Source organism: Grammomys surdaster, unplaced genomic scaffold, assembly GCF_004785775.1.
Source record: "Grammomys surdaster isolate TR1022 unplaced genomic scaffold, NIH_TR_1.0 125600, whole genome shotgun sequence".
NCBI classification, from domain to species: Eukaryota; Metazoa; Chordata; class Mammalia; order Rodentia; family Muridae; genus Grammomys; species Grammomys surdaster.
In genome coordinates this window covers 117,614-137,984 of record NW_021620443.1, presented here as the reverse complement: position 1 = coordinate 137,984, position 20,371 = coordinate 117,614, and the positions used below count along the sequence as shown (strand labels likewise).

Here is a 20,371-nt window from a genome sequence, read left to right as displayed (position 1 = left end):
CTCTCTCTCTCTCTCTCTCTCTCTCTCTCTCTCTCTCTCTCTCTCTCTCATGCACATATACGCACAAAGACAGAAGGAGAGATTAGAATTTAGATGTGCTATGATTCAGTAATTTTCATTTGCTCGTTTCTAATTTCTATAATAAATGAAATATTCTAGGATGTGGTAGCTCCTCTCTGTAGGGCAGCTGAAGCAAAACAATACTGTGCATTTGAGACCACTCTGAACTACATAGTGAATTACAAGCTATTTCAAGTTATAGAGGAATAACCTATCTCAAAATTAAGACAGGAGTACCGAGAAAACAATAAATAGGTCAGGTATGTTATACATACGTTAATCTCAGCATCAGAAGGCAGAGGCAGATGAATCTGAGTTTGGGACTAGCCTAGCGTACATAGTGACTTCCAGGACAGCCAGAGGCACATAGTGAGACCGTGTCTCAAAGGGAGAAGAGGGATGGAGAGGATGAGAACCTTACAGGTTAGAAATACAGTTTGTAAGTATAACTCTCCTTTGGTTGTGTTTTTTGTGTTATTTTCTGAATATTTGTGTTATTTTCTAAATTCAAGGTTCTTATGGCTATTCACAGCCTGATTCAAGAGTATAGTATGTAAGGGACTGAACTTTTGAAAGGAGAAGATTTAGGGCCTGAAGTGGCACCACGCGTTTCAGGCCATCTGGGTATTAACAAAGGATCTTATGATGTAATTGGGAAGTGACAGCTCTCTGAGTGTGGTGACTCATGCTTGTAGGCCCAGCAGCTCTGGAGAGCCTGGTGGACGACTGAGTTTGAGGTCAGGCTAAGCTATGTAGTAAGTTCTGGGATAGCCTGGGCTAAAATGAAAACCCTGTCTCCAAAGCAAACACAACCAGAAGAAGTTGACAGCAAACAACATCAGCACCCACCCCCCACCCCCAAACAAAACCAAACAAAAAACAGCCCTCCACCCCCAAAAAAATAATCCTGAAAGTTTCTTGACTGATGACCATGCTGTGAGGCTCTGTCTGGAGCCATGTGGACACCAGCACAGAAGTTCTCTCCATGCTGGCCTTTCCTCTCGGGAGGGTTATAGAAATGTTAGACTGTGGTCAGTGATTTTTATGGCAATAGAAGGTGATCTTCCAGAAGAGCCTCTTGGAATTTGTGCCTCAACAATGAGAGTTTGGTTGGACAATGATATTGGGAGCTGAAGACAGAGCTGTTTCCAAGAGCGAGAAGATACTGCAGACACTGCGAGGTCTGACATGCAAAAGGAATTTGGGTACTTATGCTCTGCCAATATTCGGAATATTTTAAAACAGCTAAATATAAGCACGATATATTAAATTTTAATTCAGTTATAATAATTACAAACCTCCATGTTCAATTTTTATACTCATTAGCCTTTTAAAACATCATTTGTTTTTTTTTTTTAATTAAAATAAATTTAAATCAGAGCTACAGAGCTTCCTTTTACCAAAGTTACCTGTTGGCACAAATCCCCATCCAGACTCGCAGGCAACCAGCTTCCTACTGTTCTCCATAGAGACTGCAGTGTTTGACTTTCTGCACCTGGGATTTTTCTCTAAAGCATGAAGTCCTCCGAGTTATCCATGTTGTAGCATGTGATGATAATCCTCCCTTGGTTGGGCTAAGTGATGTTAAACGGTGTGTGCATATCTCATGTTTTACTGCCCATTCAGCTCTCAGTGGACACTATTTTCTGATTTTTATTAGTCTTGAGGTTTTTAAAGGCTCTATTACTACTTAATAGTGCAAACTTGAAGGCAAGCTTTTGACACAGAGGCCAGATCCAGACCATAGCAGCTGATGTAGCAGTGTGATGTAGAAAAAAGGTAGAGGCCCAGCAGCACTTCCTACCCTGACATGGCCCTCTTACCTAGAGGCACAGTGCCTTAATCCCGACTTAATGAGAACCTGGGTCCTGACCAGCATAGCGCTCTGGATATTTCCATTTTGGGATGCTCAGCTGTGTGGCTGGCAGGCTTCACAGGCTCAGTATTTGACTAAATTAATACGTGCTCTCGAAACATGCAGGCGCTCTTACTGAAAAGGTTTGTGAGGTTTCTGGTTTATTAACTGTAGGCTGTAGGGAAACTCTTGGGTTTATATAAAACAATAAAATATTCTTTCTGTGGAAACAATATTTGACTTTTCATTCATATAAAAATCACAGAGAATGACAGGCACAGTGGTGTTCTTCTAACCTTTGAACTAGGGTGGTAGAATCAAGGTGGTGAGTTTGGGGCCAGTCTGGATTGCATACTGAGCTCAAGGCCAACCTGAGCTATCTGGGGAGGCTGTCTTTTAAGAATAGGAGGAAAGGGAAGGAAAGATATTTGCTGTGTAGAAATAATACCAGCATATAATTTGGTATAAACGGTGTTGTGTTTCTCAGTAAGGTCATTTGGGGACATAAAATTCTGCTTTTCCAAGGTGGTGTGGGTTTTCTGTAGGTATCTCCTTGGTTGACAGAATCACTCTCTGTAGTTCTTCAGCCTCTACAGAGGCTCATTGGCCCCCTGATATGGTTAAAAACAAAAACAAAAAAACCCTGACTTTGTCGATGTTTCAGGTGATTTTGTAATTCTTAGCCTTTGACTTCATGCACCTTTACCCAGCCAGAAAAATACAGTATACACTTACTTCTTTCTAGAAGGACCCCTAAGCCAAGAGGAAAGAAAGGACAGAGACTTGACCAACAGGGAAGTCTTAAGTAAGGATACGGGCAGAGGCTAGAGCAGGGCTGAGGAAGGGGTGGCCTGCTCCTGTTAGCTGAAGCCCCAGCTAAACAGGGAATTCTCCATGCGGAGCACTCCGTCAGAGCCAGGCTTCTTCCCTCGAGATAATCTCTCCCATCTAAGGGGTCTCTAGGCATAACTACGGACCTCCTGGAAATGTCAGGGATTGGGGAGTTGTGTGGAAAACACCAGTGTGAATCCACACGGTGCAGAATGCCCCACCTCTGCAGGATGGACAGCTTAGCCTGTAGTAGCACCATCATCATTAATGAAATAGAGTTAAAGTGGCTTTAGGAGACTGACCAGAAATTGTAATCTGTACTTTGTAAACATGACTTGCACCCTCACTGAAATGAATTGGTTATTATGCACAATGCAGATGGGAAATCTTTAGTAAGAGGTTGATAGCCATTTTGGTGTGGTAATAGAGCAGTACTTGGTTCTTTGGGGATGTGCTGAGTTGTCTGGGCCTGTTAGGTTGTCTGTATGATTTGCTTTACACTCACCTGGAGAAGGCTGCATATGTGCCTGTAATTGTTAAGGCTGGATGACAGTGCATATGGGGGTGGACATATAGTGTGTCTACTGTTGCATGTATTTAAACATGGCTGTGATGTAGCTGTGGTAGAGGACACAGATGTTTACATTAAAATTCATAACAGCAGCAAAATTACACTTACAAAGTAGCAACAAAGATGATTTAATGGTTGAGAACAACCGGTTTCCAAAAAGGAAGTTAGGTCCCCTTGCCTGAGTCCTTGCAGGGATATTGGAACTCAGGCCACTTCCTCTCCCTTTTACTTTCTATCCCACGTGAGGTTAGCAGTGTTGTTATACCATGTATTCCTTCCATGGTGCTCTGTCTTGCCATAGGCCCCAAAACAACGGAGCCAGCATGCTATGGACTAAATGCTCTAAAACCCTGAGCCATAATAAATCTTTCCTCTGTCGAAGTCAATTGTTTTGCATAGGTATTTTGTCATAGCAATAGAGAGCTGACCTGAACATTCCCCCAGGGAGTTACTGCTTTGTAAAAGCAGTCATTCGAGTACGTCTTGGGAGGTGATTAGAGCCGACGGCTGCACAAATATTCTTTAGAAAGCTTGACTTCAGACAAGTTCCTCTATCAATTAAAATCTTAAAAATCTAACCTTCTTCTAGAATAGATCTGGAACTTACACAGAGCGGGTTAGTAGGGCCATGGCCAAGTCACATAGGTAATAAGGTCTGTGGTTTCAGCAGGACAAATAAGAACTCGAGTCCAGATACCAGCATATTGTTCATCTTACAGTAAACACCTACAGAGAGAAAACCATTAAGTATTCTCAGAGTATTTGCTTATGGGTTTTTCCTTATAGTAAATCATAGTGTTAAAACCATCCGACTCTTGAGATAGAGTTAGAGAATGCATAAAGAGGGATTCATTTGTAAATCAAAATTTATGAACCTGTCTTGTAACGCTTTATGATAGTCCTGCTTGAATTATTACTTCCTATTTGAGTAAAATAGAATTCATTTTTTTTCTGTGAGGCTTTTAACATTTTGGGGACATAATCATCCTAGGAATGAATTAATAGATCTCTCCTCCAAGCGAACTGTCAAGACAGATCCCCTCTGGCTTTGAAATGAAGAAAGATGCCAACGAACTCTCTTGGGAATCTACAGAGCACACCGGAGTACCCTTGAAAATGCCAGCGGAAACCAGAATTGTTTGCCCAAGTGTGTGCACAGTGAAGGCACTGCCAGTTTCACAAGCAGAAGGGAGTGTGGGCACCTGTATTAGCTGCTTGCCTCTTAACTACTATGTAGCTGTGAAATGCTAGTCTCAGATGCCCTGGTATAGGCCAGGGATGCTTTTAGCCTTAGGATTGGGGATTCAGTGAGTGACTCCTGGGCAAATGGCAAAGCAAGAGACTGTCAGTTGTGGATAGGGCTCTGTGTGATCCTCTTCCTATGAGCTCGCTCCTGTTGCCCCTGGAGGCTTTCCTTGTGTTTGTGGCAGTGTGTTGTAGTAGAGAAGAATGCTGGAGATACTTGGGAGCCTTTCCCTCACTGTAATTTCTTTACTGCTGCTCATGCAATGTGAGTGTGCCTGCGCAGTGCACGCACGCTCATTTGTTCATGCATGCCTCTGTGTGTGTGTGTGTGTGTGTGTGTGTGTTTGTTTCTACCTGTGAGAGCAGGTGTCTAAGAAGACCAGAAGAAGATATTGAATTTCCTAGGAGTTGCAGTTACAAGCAGTTGTGAGCCTCCAATATGGGTGCTGGGAAGCAAACTCTGGTCCTCTGTAAGAGCAGTAAACACTTTTAACTGCTGGCCACCAGTGTCATTTTTTTTTCTTTTTTCTTTGAAATGGATAATTGAACTCAAACAAGCAAGAACCCCTAATATGTGTTCTTTTAATTTCTCTACAGAGCCCACAGGTTCCTCTCCTATAGTGTCATCCCGATCAGTTTAAGAGTTTGAAGGATCACTGCAGCTTTGCTACACCTTCAAGGTGTCCTCAGACAGCAGAAAAAACTCATCCTTTTGAAGAGTGCTACAATTTTTCCAGTCACCTCTTGTACTGCGTGCCAAAGGTAAGCTTATACGTTTCTGCATAAAAGAGGTTCAGCTGGTTTGTTTTGTTGCCTTAATTACTTAATTTGCCTAGTAGTTGTTTTTTTTTTTAATTAAGATTTTTTTAAATCTTTGTGTATGAGTGTTTTGCCTCTACATATATGAATGAATGTGTACCATGTGTATATTCTAATATCTGTGGAGGTCAAAATAACTGTCAGATGCCCTGGAACTGGAGTTATAGGTGGTTGTGAACCGTAGTGTAGGTGCTGGGAGCCAAAGGCAGGTTTTCTACAAGAATAGTAAGTGCTCTTAACCAGCCCCCTGCATGGTAGTTATTAAATTAGTAATAATGGCCGTAGGAATGTCCCTGATTTGAACTTCATTAAATTTAAGCTCTTAAGGGACATAGTTCAAACACCAGGTTGTCACTGTTCCAACTTGAGAGTGGGCGATTTAGAATATTTAGACAGAAGTAAGTATACAGACCAGTGGACAGCTCCCTTCCATGGAGTGAGGTTCTGGAACGTGTTCTGAGCTGAGGTTGCCTGTATATTGGGAACCAAAAGCTTACAGCAGGGAGGGAAAAGTGCTCTTTAGCCTGGTCAAGTTCAATTCCAGCTTGGTGCTGAGAAGGTAAGTTCACATGAGAATGAAATTCAAACACATAAAGATTCCTAGGACTGTTTCATAGGTTTGTAGGAGAGCTGTGTTGGAACTCTAATGGAAGGAAATGCTGACCCTAATTAACTTTGTGCAGCCAGGACCCTGGAGCCTCCAGAGTGACATCTGGTGCACAGAAATGTGGTTGTGTAACAGAAATGTATTAGAGGGGTGGGGGAGAGGGAGGGAGGGAGGGAGAGAGGGAGGGAGGGAGAATGAGAATATGAGAATATGAGAATATGAATGTGTGTTTGTGTGTTTGTGGCGGTGCTGGCATGGATACATGCAAGACAGGCATTCTGTACCCCATCTTCATCCCCAGCTCACGAATATACCTCAGCCATGACTGATAGCTTGAGGTGTTTGGCTTCAGCTATGGTGCAGCTCATCCAGTGTTCCCTCGGGCTGACAGTGAGAAACACCTTGTAAGAGTGTGTATTGTCATCTCTAGAGTATCACCTCAGAATTGCAGGGACAGCACACACCCGCCATCCCTCCCTTTGCCACAAATCTCCCATTATCTCTGTTATTTAGATTGTCTTAGTCTTGACTCTGTTTGGTCTGTGGAGTTTGGCATAATGATTTCTGTGAGTGTACTTTTATGTGAGCTAGAATTCTCTTTCATTTGGTCTAAAGCGATCACTGAAACACTTTGTGAATGTGCTGTTTCTTTCTCCTTGATGCTTTTTAACACACTTAATTCTGCCTCGTACAATATGTGCTATTTGGAATGCCGTAATGATATGCTATATTTCATGAGGATGGAGTTAATCAAGTACCCTAGCACTCTACACTGATGTCTTTATAATTTCCTGTGGAGAAAGTGGCTCATTGTCCCAGGTATGCAGAGTGTGTGAGGTGGATTCTGAACTAGGTGCTACCCTGGAATCCAGAGCTAGCTCAGGCTTTAGAACTCAGTTCCCAGCCCTGCTCAAGCTTGTTATCCCATCAGTGCCCACAGAGAGCGCTGTTGAGCTTCAGACCCCGCTTCTGCCTTCATAGGACTCCCCACCCACCTCATGACAAGTCCATGGGGGTAAGGAGCATCCTGATCTTGGCAGATTTGCTTACAAAGGAAGCCTCTCAAACTCCAATGATGTAGAAATGGTCGTTAAAGTGGAGCCTTATTAGACTCAAGTACTTTGTGAATGTTCACCTATCAATCTCTTTGTCAAATTTCATGGGCACATAAGCTAGACATTACAGCTTCTCAGATCTGGTCACCAGAATTCATTAATAATTTATCAGGAACATACTGGCACTGATTATGAGGAAGTTTTTCATGATCAGTCAGTGACGTTGACAGACTTAGAAACTCTAAGGCACTGAGGAGGGAGAGCACTATTCTGGCTCCTGGCTCTGGACCAGCCTGCATACTCAGCAGAGTGCATTACACCAGCTGGGCAGTGATTTCAGGAGCCATGTTTATTTCATAAGGGATGAGATCTATACAGAAAGCATTTAATTTTGTGGTGTCGAGCGGTAGCAGCCGTGTCATAAACACTGTGAGCACTGACCACATTCTAAGCCACTTTGCTAGGATTGTTTTTGCACTGTCTTTTAGTAGCTTCAAAAACAGATAAAATATGGTTCCAAACATCCTCATGTCCTGGCTGGCTAGGGCTGGAGCTCTTGCAGGGCCAGTTAGATTACACAGTGTTGTACTCTGTGTCTATAGCCAGTCTGTCTGGGGCATAGAAGCACTGCCCTTTGGAGAGGAATCTGGGAAGGCCCTCGGATATTACACTGGAACCAGTTTGAAGGACTGAGAGGATACATGGTAAAGACTTAATAGTTGGCTTGGCACAGGGCAGGCCTGGTAGCCTGAGTAGATTTGAGTGCTAGAGGGAGTGATGTCTAGGGCTAGCCATGTGCTTTCTGGTCAGCGATCTTTTGAAGTGCCAGTAGGAAACACGATGTCTGGAGAGCATATTCAGTGTGCCAGAGGGACACTAACGTAGAAGAGTGATGATTGGGATGGTGGTCTTGGGCGTCTTCTCTAACTACTGTGTACCCAAGGAATATACCAAGTTACCCAGCCTACACATGAACTGGGTTGGGGAGCAGGTAGAGGGTAGTAGGGTCTCAGAGGTCATTTCTAGGGCTGTGTTTTCCTGGCCCATAGTCTTATTTCATTAATGTGAGACATCCGGCCTGCGCACTAGGAGTATGGAGACCATGGAGGTAGGATGCTCACACACCCTTGCACACTCTCCTCATTGTCTGTATAGATGATCCCTCTCTGCATTTCACTTGAAAACTGAAATTGCGTGTTGATGGAGGTGGCTGTTGCTGAGTGGGGTGGATGCTGTGAGACCTTCGTGTGCTATCCTGAGGGGAGAGATGCCTTCACTGGCTTCACCAGCTTGTTAGTGGACTATATTGGGATATAAATGCCAGCTGTGATGCTATGTATATCCCTCTCCTCCTGCACAGGTACGACAGTGCAGGAGAAGACGATACGCCAAGCCTGTCAGTTACCCCTATACTAAGAGTACTATCCAGTAGTGTTTCTTTAATGAAGAAAAGCTTCACTGTTTACATTCACATTATACTTGATTTATAGAAAAAGCAAATTTTCCTTGAGCTTAGCATGTATCAGTCTGTTTTGTGTTATTCCATCAGAGTTCCAGAGGCTGGGGAGAGGAAACTTGTTTAGCTCACAGTGGTGAGTACTTCAGCTGTGACAACCTTCTTGCTGGCAGAGTCAACCTTCTTGCTAGCAGAGTCAACCTTCTTGCTGGCAGAGTCGACCTTCTTGCTGGCAGAGTCTAAGGCTCTGTGTGATGTCAATGCACACGCAAGAGACAGTGTGTCTTTTTGGTCTCTCTCCTTTTTTGTTAAAAGCCACCAGGATTTATGACTGGGTCTGTACCTTGATGATCTTGTCTAATCCGAATCAGCCTCCTTAGTACCTCACAACAGGGATTTCAACACATGAACCCTAGAGGAGCCTCAGCCCACACCCAAACCACAGCAATATATTTGGAAAATGTGCCTCAGATTGGTTTGTTCCTTATTTTTAGCCGTTATAGATGGTTGTGAGCTACCCTGTGGTTGCTGGGAATTGAACTCAGGACCTCTGGAAGAGCAGTCTGCGCTCTTAACCACTGAGCCATCTCTCCAGCTCAATCAGGTGTTTTCTATGTAAAAAATCAAATTAATAAATATCATGTACCCACATTAGATCCAAGTTTTGTAGATTGCATGATAAAGGGCCTAGCTTGGAACTTCTAGTTCCTCATATTTGAGCCGATCTTCGACAGTCCCCACAGAACCACTATCCATCAACGTAAGTCCTGGGGACTGTCTGTTCTTCTGAAATCATTCTCCCACCTCTTTCTTATCTTGTACATTGTAGAGTCATCGTATAAGTGTTTATCCATACACATTGATGTATATATGTTGTATATGGGACGGTGGTTTAAGTGCTGATCAAAGTAAAGCATGGGAGGGGTTATATTATTGTTTCCTAGGAAATGTCCCCAGAGGCGCATTTGTTAGAAGCTCTGTCCCTAACTGCTGCCGCTGCTGTGGGTGGTGGAAACTTTAGAAGTCAGACTCTGGTTGAGATCACTGGAGGTAGACATTGGAAGGATGTGGCTTGCTGCCTGACTGCCATGTGATAAGGAGCCTCCTCTGTTCCGAATTCTGGCTATTGTGAAACTGCTTTGGATAGGTTCATAGAAGTCAAGCAAGCACACCACAGATGTGACCCAGAGCAGGTATGAGAGAAAAGTCTCTTGATAGATGGTGGCTACAGGAAGCCATCTACACAGTGAACTGACAGAGCTGCTTAGACAGTCTTGCTATTAGTGTCTTTATCTAGGTCACATTTAACCCTTGGAAGGAATGGGTGCTGGGTACAAATAATTCTGTGCCACCCTGGGAATTTTTTGGGTGTCTCTACTTACTACGGATTGGAAGTTTCAAAGTTGTTTAAAAGTTGCAGGGGGAAAGGCCATCTCATTTCCCCTTATTTCAGGAGCCAGTAGTTTGGCGTCGTTTCAGTTTACATGACTGAGTAAGTGACTCACAGAACAGGGGAATAAGGCTGGGGTGGGGGGGAGCTCCTCTCACAACTGCTGCTCGTGGTTGTAATCTACGGTAAAACGAATGTTGATGAAGAAAATCAAATGCAGGCCAAGTGTACTGACTACAAGCATCCTTCCATTCAAGGTCCAGTCAACACCCAGTGTGGAATGAAGGGAGTATTCAAGGTCCAGTCAACACCCAGTATGGAATGAAGGGAGTATTTACTCTCTATTTTGACTGCTAAGTCTAACAAGCAAGGCTATAAACAGTGGCTTTCCAAATTATGTCACTTATTACAAGTGAGGTACTTCTTTTTACAGATCTACAGACTCTGGGTCAGGAGACCTAGGCTGCAGGCTCACCTGCTTTCTATATATGAGTACACTGTAGCTGTCCTTAAACGTACCAGAAGAGGGCATTGGATTCCATGAGAGATGGTTGTGAGCCACCCTGTAGTTTCTGGGAATCGAACTCAGGACCTCTGGAAGAGCAGTCAGTGCTCTTAACCACTGAGCCATCTCTCCAGCCCCTGTCACCTGGGTTTTGATTGGCTGTCACATCTTGAGCAGGTCACTGACTCACGTAGTTTTAATCTCCTTGTCTGTAGATTAGGCCTGACGCATCCCTTCCCCTTGGGGAAGTCATGGTCAGCGAAATGTCATTTTGATAGACATCTGCGTGTGACTTCATATACTCCATATCTTTGTGGCTTGGACGTTTCCAAACATGAGTATTATTTTACCAGATGACTAAATGAACTGATGACTTACCTGGAAACTCTGACCCTTATCAAGAGTCAGGAGGCCCTGAAGTTGAAAGTCCTGGCCATCTAACTTGTATCCCAGGAAGCTTCAGTGAAGGCTGACACAACAGGAACCCTGTTACCTGCCTACTCGACACCAGTCATGTTGGTGAACCAGTATTGTTATATTACTGCTAGCTGATTGTTCAGCGTCATTCAGGTTTTTAACAGACATCTAGTGTGTGTTCCAGGAGTCCATCATGCACACCCTCCTCACCATGCCTTTATGACTCTTGGGTGCCACACCTCATACTTACTTTGATGATGCCCGTGCTTGTAAGGGGTTCACTATTTTAAGGAAGGCCCTTTGTTTATCCTACGTTTTTCTAATGTCCCTATGGGTCCTGGAAGGCTAAGTATACACAGTCAGTATGGCCTTGGTGTTGGTGTTGACCGTGGGGCACCTGTCACATTTCTGCTCTGCAGTGATGCTGTCCTGCTTGAAACCCCGCTCTGGGGAAGCAGAGCTGAATATACAGCAACACTCCCAGCTGGAGGAGGAACCTCAGTTATTCTGGATCCTTCTACTATAGGAATTTCCCCTGTACTACTCATTTATTTACTTACTAGTCATTTGGTTTTTTTGCTTTGTATATGTAAGCCTGAGCCATACTGCCTAGTTTTGTTTGTGTTAGCGCATTACAAAGACAGGACCTTAGACTTTTGCCACTTCTGTGTCACGCTGCAGGAAGCAATGAGCGCTTTCTCTCCCGTGCTCTCCCCCTCTCCCCTCCCCCCTCCTTCTCTCTCTCTCTCTCTCTCTCCCTCCCTCTCTCTCTCTCTCTGCTGTAGGATACTGAAACTGTGTGACTGTGCTGCCCATCTGTCCCCTTGGCTGGTTGGGCTCTTTCTTGTCTCTCACCGCCATCACTCTTGCTTCTGTAGTCATCATTATGCCTGTTCCATGACACACTAAACGTGTCCTTACAGAGTATTAGTAGGAGTGGAACCTTGTAGTCATATTCACACGCAGCTCTGTAGGATCATTCTTAGTTGATTTTTTTTTTAAAGGAGCATATTCTATTTATTCGGTAGCAGAGCATGTGTACTCACTTCCCTAGCAGTCTTTCCTGGTTCCCCCGCTGGTGTTAAAGAGGACTCTTATTGTGGTCTCAGGTGATGAATGGCTTGAATGCTGTTTTATGCCTGTTCACCATCTGCGCTGTCTACCTGCAGTCACCGTGTTTTGTCTGTCTTTTCTTTTGTCTTGATCTTTTTCTCTGCATTGTAGGGGTCTTCATTTTTGTAGACACCAGCTATTTGTTGTTATATATCGCTTGCTTGCAACCATTGGTAACCAACTATATTCAATTTTTTGATCTCTATAACCATAATTCCTATGTACACATATATTGTGGCTCTACCAGGTTTGTTTAGCCTGTGACATGATGATGGATTTGCTTTAGGAGTATTATGGATGTGGCCCAACATAAGCTTTGAGAGAGCGTGTAAGGCTGGGGAGGACTCAGCTGCTGTTCAGAGGACTGCACTTTGGTTCCCAGCACCCAGTGGGGCTTACAGCCACCTGGAATTCCAGCTCAAGGGGATCAAACACCCTTTTATGGTCTCTTTAGGCACTTACACCCCCACACCCACACCATAGACACATACACATACACTTTTTTTAAAAAAAAAATTGTAAAAAAAAAATCTTTATTTTTTTGTTTTTGTTTTGTTTGTTTGTACCATTCTAAAGCTTGAGCTTCTTGGATGACAATATTGTATTATGTTGTCAGAAGGTTGGCTTCTTATGCTAGACCCTCCACTTAACTAGAATAGTCTTTGATCTTTTCCTCAACCAACAGTGGAGGCCACTCTGTAAACATCAGCATTTTTATGTCAGAAGATCCTGTGTGCTGAAGGTTCTGCCAAGATCTGATTACCTTTCCTGTTTCATCGTTCCATCGGCTATCTATAAATTGTAGGGATGGCGAAGACAAACACGTGTTTATTTTAAATGTTAGAATTCTATTAAAAGTATCTAGATCTTTTTTTTTTTTAAATCAGGTAGACACTGAGTCCCAGGCTGTGTCTTGGACATTTCATTTTGCTTTATTAACCTTTAATCTTTTTTAAAAAAATCTGTTCCATGATAATCACAATCACTTGCTGGAGAACCTTGGGAACAGCCTGTGAGTTGTGGAAGGGTTAGAAAGGGAGTGGAGCGGTGCAGCAGATCTGCAAGGCTGGGCAGTCGGGGGAGAGAAAAGTGCTTCGATTTGAGGCACAGTGTCCAAGGCCAGCCTGCCTGTAGGATTTTCTGGTACAGTGGCTGGGGAGAGAAAGGAGTCTGAGTAAGAAGTCTCAGAGTTTTGGCCTGACTACTGGGTGAGTGGTTGCATGCCATTTCATTTGCCAGGATGGGAATCCCTGTGCAAACAGCTCTGTTTTTTTTTTTTTATGTTATTGATTTTCTTTTGTCTGAGTGAAAGAATCTGAAAGCTTTTAGACATCTGAGATTTAAAGCGTACACTGCACATCCACGTGGAGGTATTCTCTAGGCAGCTGGATGTAGAAGTCCAGCAGTAGGGATACAGAACTGGAAAACAGCATGTGGTGGTATAAAACTAAGAGTGTGGATAGAGGAAAGGCTGCCCCAGGACAGAAATACAGGTGACTAAGAAGAAATAGCAAGGAAGAATGCGTGCAGGGCATCCATCCCTTTCTGAGAGGAAGGGTTGCAGACGGGCTGATTATAGCAACCAGTGTAATGAAGACCATTGGGTAGGAGTGAGGTCTGTGGAAGGGATAAAAGCCTTTAGTAGCCTTAAAGTGCAGGTAGAGTTGGCAGAATAAACAGCTTTTGCAAATGTGCTGTGGTTGGCTTACTCTATAGGAAGGAGATATTATGGACATGATTTGGGATCCGAGATACTATTTTGTGCAAAAATGAGATAGTTCAGAAAGATGCTTCATCCAGGGGAGCTGAGACAAGTAGGTGGGCTGCCTCATAGGGGCTCAGGCAGCTCACTCTAGGAGCACCAGAGACTGAAGTGTTCCCAGACACAGGCGTGATCATGTATTCTTCTGATGTCTCCTCACCCATTACATCAGAATACAGAAAGGCGGGCGAGTAGATGAGGGTAGGTGAGAAGAAAGGCTTTGAGTTGAGTTCTGGGCATTTGAATCACAAATTCAAATGCATTGTAGTGGGAGGTATTAGAAATGGCGGTGACTGCCTGGCCTAGCTCTATATATTCTACAGGGAGCTAGGAGCTAGCCACATGTAGCACACAAGTCCCAAAGTATTTCTGCTTTCTTGTCACCTAAAGAGGAATCTTTAATTTGTAAAGAATGTGTGTATAATAGTAGGTATAGACAGTGCTGGGCACTGTGGGAACAGCTACACAGATTCTGTGACTCTGGTGGAAATTGTAATGACTTTGGAGCTGCTTGTGTTGTGCTTAGAAAGCAAAACAAAACAAATATACACCTACTCAAAATGCTGGGATGCTCCGACGGGCAAAGGCACTGACTTCCAGAGCTCCTGGCAGCCGCAGGTGACAGTGCACAAGGTCCAGACCCCAGCCATACTTTGTTGATCCTGTGAACACTTGACACACTGTGGTGAAGAGGGGTGTTTTCTTTCCCAGCTCACCACCCAGGGCCCTTAAGGAGAAAAAAATATCTTGCAAGTTCTAATGAAAGATCATTTTACAGAGCTCCTGACTGGCACACCTCAAAGCACGAAGTCTGGGCATTGTCACAGTCAGGACGCCCCTAAGGAGCCACAGTGCATAATCTAGGAACCTGTATAGGATGCAGAGACAGAAACAAGACACTGGAGAAACTGCCAGTCTCAATGGTATAGATGTTAGTTCATTAATTGTAGTAAGTACACTATGCTAATGTCAGATATTAATTAGAAAGAAACTATAATTTTAATTAGCATTTAAAATTGAGCATAAATGCCAGAAGCTTTTATTATTAGCTTTTATTATTACTTCCTTGTTTGGATTTCTTAGATTATAGACATCTTTCTGTAGCTGTGACAAAATACCTGAGGGTACATATAAGGAAGAAACATTTATTTTGCAGTTTTAGGTTTTTAACCAATAGTTGCTTCTAGGCCTGTGTGAGACTGCACATCAGTGACAGAAGACTAGATTCTTTTATAAGGAAAGCTTCTTCCCAGCCCATTACATTGTGATTCATCCCAAGTCACCTCTGAATACTGCTGCAGTGAGGCCGGGCCATCAGAGAATAATACCCTTTTCAATGACACATGCAGTTGGAGTGAGCAGCTATCATTCAAGTCTCCAGAATTATTTGTAGATGTGTGCAAGTCAGCCTGTGGTAGCTTCATGGCTCCTGACCTGTACTGCGTCCTTGCTGAGCAAATGAGCTGAGAGTCCCTGTTCCCAGAGCCAGGTACCCACCAAGGAGTAGGTACCCCCTCTTTATGATCCCTCTCATTAAATGAGAAACTCTAAAACATAGATACTCAGGACTGTGGTATAATCATTCAAACACACTGAGCCAAAGTGACCTTGAACGTCACAAAACTTGGATAATACGGCCTGTGCGTTTCATGTTGTTCTGCTTCCTTCTCAGTTCCGCCTGTTTCTAAATGACAGGCATCATGAATAATAAGGCGGTCAGGGGAATGGCCAGGTATTGCTGAGTGTAGCTGAATAGATATGTTTATAAGATGCTAAATAATGGAAGTTGCAACTTCTTTTATGGTTGCATACTAAATAGCAAGGCTCAATAAGCCCCTAAGGTATGATACCTACTCATTATCTGTCTTGGGGAACTTTGGAGATACATTTTTCTGTGAATTCTTCAAGTGCTCTGGCGTTGTCAAAGAGGCTAAGTTTCACCAAAGCTTGATCTAGTTTATGCTCACAGATGGGTATTCCTAATTGCTTTTCTTTCTCTTTGCCCCATTATTGAGATGCCTTCCATGCTGGAAGAAGGCAGAGCCTATGTTGTCCACAGTTTATATAAAATTGCTATATTAAATTAGCAGTGATTATACTCACTAGTGTTCTGCAAAGCATGCAGCACACAGTCCCCAGACTTTCTCCTGTTGTCTAAGCTGCCCAAGAGGGCACTGGAGAGTTAGGAAGGTAAGCAGGCTTATGGCTTACATTAGTCAATTATACATAAACAGCATTTGCCAGGTTTTGAAGCAAGGGACATCCGTTCTGTTTTCTTTGAAAAGATTTCCAGGCAGTTGTGGGTTCTTTTGACTTAAATTTAGTCTCAGGAATGGCATGTAGCAGGCATTTCCGACCCACATGTTAGGGTAGTTTTCTTATTCACTGTTTCATCTTGTGGGGGAGGGGAGCATGACCCTGACTCTAAAGATGCTTAGTGAAAGACCTTCACTTAAAACTAAAATGATGAGGGAGGAAGGTCCAACCAGAACTGTTAGCGACAGTATAAAAATTTTCTTTTTATTGAGATAATTATGTGTTAATAATCCTTTTAAGAGTGCAGTGAAAGTGGGTTGGAGATGTCTCAGTGATTAAGAATACTAACTTCTTTTCCAGAGGACCCAGGTTCAATGTCATCCAGCACCTGCTTGGCATCTCACAACTGTCTCTAACCCCAGTTCCAAGGGATGTGACACCTTCCCACAGATGTACATGCAGACAAAACATAAATGCACATAAAATAATTTTTTGTTTTAATAAAAGAGTGCAGACAGAAGACACTTAAAGGATTTCTTGAGTACCTCACACCCAGTAGGATGGCTACCATTAAAAACAAATGTTGGCAAGAGTGAGAAGATATTGAACCCTTTGTAAGTCATGGATGGGGAATCCTGTAGCCCTGGAAACAGAGACATGAGAATGTAAGCCCCATCACCAGTTGGAAGTTCTCATGGGCTTCTAAAGGATGGGGGACAATGGAGACACTTGATCTATCAGGAGAAGCTAGGTGCTTAGCTATCCCAGGTGCTAAGTGCCTCTGGTTGGTATTTTAACTTTCTGGTTTTAATAGTAACTTACAGTGCTTTGTGAAATGTATCCTAGTCAAGCACTCTAGGTAACTGGAAATCCACTAGATAGAAGTTTGTCACCCTTGTTAGCCTGTATAGTTGCTGGGTGCACATGTCTGTAACCCCAGTGGAGACTACCAGACCCCAGGAGCTCACCATCCAGTCATTCTAGTTGAGATGGACAGCTCCAGGTCCAGTGAGCTGAACACTTTATGTTTCAAAATATTTGGTGAAGAAGTGAGGAAGACTACTCATGCTGACTCCTGCCTCTCTAAAGCCATACATGGGAGAGTGAACCTGCACATGACCGCACATGCACATACATGCATGAGCCGTATACAGGAAACTGAGGAGATGGGGGCTATCTGAGGAGGAAAAACTACAAAAGTGACAATCAGTCATCAGTCACCTTCCCTTGAAAGCCATCCAGACTGGTGGTCCAGGCTGGCTTTCAAACCCTGGCCTTCTCCACCAGAGAGAAATAACTTAGAAGACATTACACTGTTACTATGAAGGAATCCGTCACAACCTCATAGGCCATCATCCAACGATGCCAGAAAACAAACCACAGAAAGAGCCCCTCTGTGATAACCCACTGAGGCAACCTGGCTTCTGCTCTGTAACATCCAGCCTGAATCTCGCTCTCAGGAGACTTTGCCTCTGTCTAATAAAATATTAAAAACACAAATCTTGTCCCAAGTTATCCCCAGGAGATCAGGGCCTGGTGTTTCTCCCTAAGTAATTCCACCTATTCATTTGTCAAAAGAAAATTGAATTTGGCTTTTGTTTATCAGCATCCATCTTCCCCCCTAGGATTTATTTTTCAGAACAACAGCAAAATTCTACTTCCAAGTTATACTAGCAGGCAGTGAGTATAGTAAATGAAGCCATGGGTTTGTGGAAAGTGCCTTCTGGTGAGTTTGAACCCCAGGTCCTCTGCTTTCTAACTTTGTGGACTTAGGTTAGTTACTGAACACCCTGACTCCCCTTTTATCATCTCTAAATGCATCTGTAGATAACATCTATTTTAAAAGGTTCTTGTGGACATTTTGCTCATCCTTAGGAAACACATAGATATCACATGGGTATCAATTGACTTTCACTGTGCACCCCTTGACCATGCAGGTGGTGCCGGGCACCACCCCTCTGCGGCTGTACATAGAAGGGGTACTGTGTATGTTCTTTTATGTGTGGTGTGTTTTTCTGTTTTAGGAAGGTGTTGAGATCTTGCCTATTGTCACAACGTAATTAACTTAGAGTTGGAACAGCCACTAGATTCCATACTGTATCCTAGTTAGGATTAAATTGTATTCGCTGTAATTAGTAACAGTGCTGTAAAAAGCCACCAACTGGCCTTTCTGTCCCCTCACAGGAGATCAGGGTCTTGCCAAGTGCTGTCACATGAATTGGCATCTGGCAAGTCCATCTACACATATCTTGAAGTTAATTGAGAATTTTAGTGGGTTCTAAAACCCATTCATATGTCAGTCTCTTTAATGCAAATGGGCTTTGCAGATGAAGAACCAGGAATACTGCAATTAATGGAGAACATAGGAAGCTTCTGTTTCCAGAGAAAAACTCCTCACTGAGCTCAGCTTCCTACTGCTGCAGGAGCAGACACCCTAAAACAGTGACACCTACTTCACTTGTGGTTCTAAGTTCAGAGTCCTTACAAGTCCCACTAGGTGACATCACTGGGTGTCACCAAAAGCTACACTCCTGGAGGCTCTAGGAAAACTGTCTTTTCCGGTATCTGGACACATCTCTTGGCTACAGCCTAGCATCTTTAATTCTCTCTCTGATTTTCTTGCCTCAGCTTAGCAAGGATGTTTGTAGCTATCCAGAGCCTACTGGATCATCCAGGGTTATCTCCACACCTCAGGGGGGAGCAGTTAGTGAATCCAACAAATCTGTAGGTACTCTTGATAGGATGCAGACACATGCTTACCACATCTTGCAAAGCCTGTGTTGAGTGAGTTTTTGTGAACTGATCAGTTGGAATCTTTCACCACCCAAGACATGATATGTTACATAGAAAAAAATATTCCAGAGACCCTCCATGAAGTTGTTACATAATTTGAATAATTTAGATTTTGTTGAAAATTGATATTGGGATGGCATCTGTCTCCATTTGGTCTCAGTTTGCACCCTCCACCCCCTGTTCTCTCTGTCTTGCTCACAGACACACGTTCTGGTATGTCTGTATACACATGCACACAGATGATTTTTCTGACATTGCAAGTCAATATCCTGCCAGTAAAAGTGTTAGGCTCACTTTGTCCTCCTGTTTGTCTATGTGTGTGTTTTGAATTTTGTTTGTGAAATCCTATGTCTTCCTTCTCACGTTTAGATTGGCAGTCTGCCAATAGTTAATCTTTATTAAGACCTTTATTAATCATCAAAACAAAGTCAATATTATTATTTGTTTTTGAATAATATTTTTTCTTGGAGATTTTCATGTATGTTTGGGAATAGTCACACACACCCCAGCCACCCTTTTCCACCCTCCCACCTCTTCTCATGTAACTTCAGTTTTCCTCTTCTTCCTGCTCCTGTTCCTCCTCCTTCTCTTCCCTACGGATTCCAGTTTGTGTTGCCTAACAGATAAGGAAGCCGTAGTCCTGGGTGAAGACCCTGGCTCTGTAACTATACAAACCACTTTATCTCTGAATCTCAGTCTCCTAAAAGGTGATTCCCAGAATGGTGGTTGTTCTCTGGGTTAAATGAGGGGTATCATGTGCCCATCCCATATCAGAATTTAATTCCTGTACTAGGGCTTCTTAAACATTTCCATGTACAACTTCATGCCACTGGAGAGTAAGTCTACATATTAACGAGACAAACTTGTTTCTTTTTCATGAGGAATTAAATCTCTACTTAGTAGTTGTTTCTGCAGGATAACGATCATCTTTAATATTTTTCAAAGTTGATATTTTTATCTTATAATCGTCAATTCTGAGCTTCCTGCTTGACACACATTGTGCAAAATAGCAAAAGTGTACATAGGGCCATGTCTGAAATCTTTGGAGATTCTGTTGGGATTACCAAGCCTGAGTTTTAAACACTTCTGTGAAGTTCACATTAGCAACTCAGTATTTTTATACTAATTCGGAACTTCTGTGGAAAGAAAACCAACAGCAGGAAACTGTATGTCCTCTCCCCCATCATTAAACCATTCGGTTACTTTAAAACAGAAGCTTTTGTACAGACTGGAGGGCTGTCAGACCAGTCTGGAATCTGAGCTGAGGTGTTTGGGTTTGTGTAGTGTGTTGCACAGACAGTTTCCTGAAGGAAGCTGTGTGGTTCACTTGGGGTGAGGACTTACTTGCTTCTGAATTACTCTTTGGTTACACATTCATAAATCTTTCATTGTTGCCAAATGGGCCATGACCTTCATACTTTATGCAGTCCCTTCTGTGTTTCCAACTGACAGTTTTAAAACTTGGGTCCGAGATAGAAAGAAGATTTTACCTTGGTTCTTGTTGCATTCACAGATTTGACCCAAGGGACAGGAGAGGATGGGGTTACAGAAGAGGATGGGTGTCCTTGTACCTGGCCCTTTCTTGGAGGTTCTGTTATGACTGGCAGAGGAAGGGCTCCCAAGCAGTGCCACCTCC

The 20,371-nt window shown here is 43.2% G+C and overlaps 1 protein-coding gene across 4 annotated transcripts in view; it reads left to right on the top strand.

Annotated features, from left to right (window-relative positions):
• The window catches only part of Nck2 (NCK adaptor protein 2), a 122,274-nt gene that overhangs the window by 60,913 nt on the left and 40,990 nt on the right, over positions 1–20,371 (top strand). For all 4 annotated transcript variants that reach the window (XM_028786826.1, XM_028786825.1, XM_028786829.1 and 1 more), the window contains exon 2: positions 5,160–5,324. The gene's annotated coding sequence lies outside the window, so the exon portion shown is untranslated. The remainder of the gene's footprint in view (positions 1–5,159; positions 5,325–20,371) is intronic.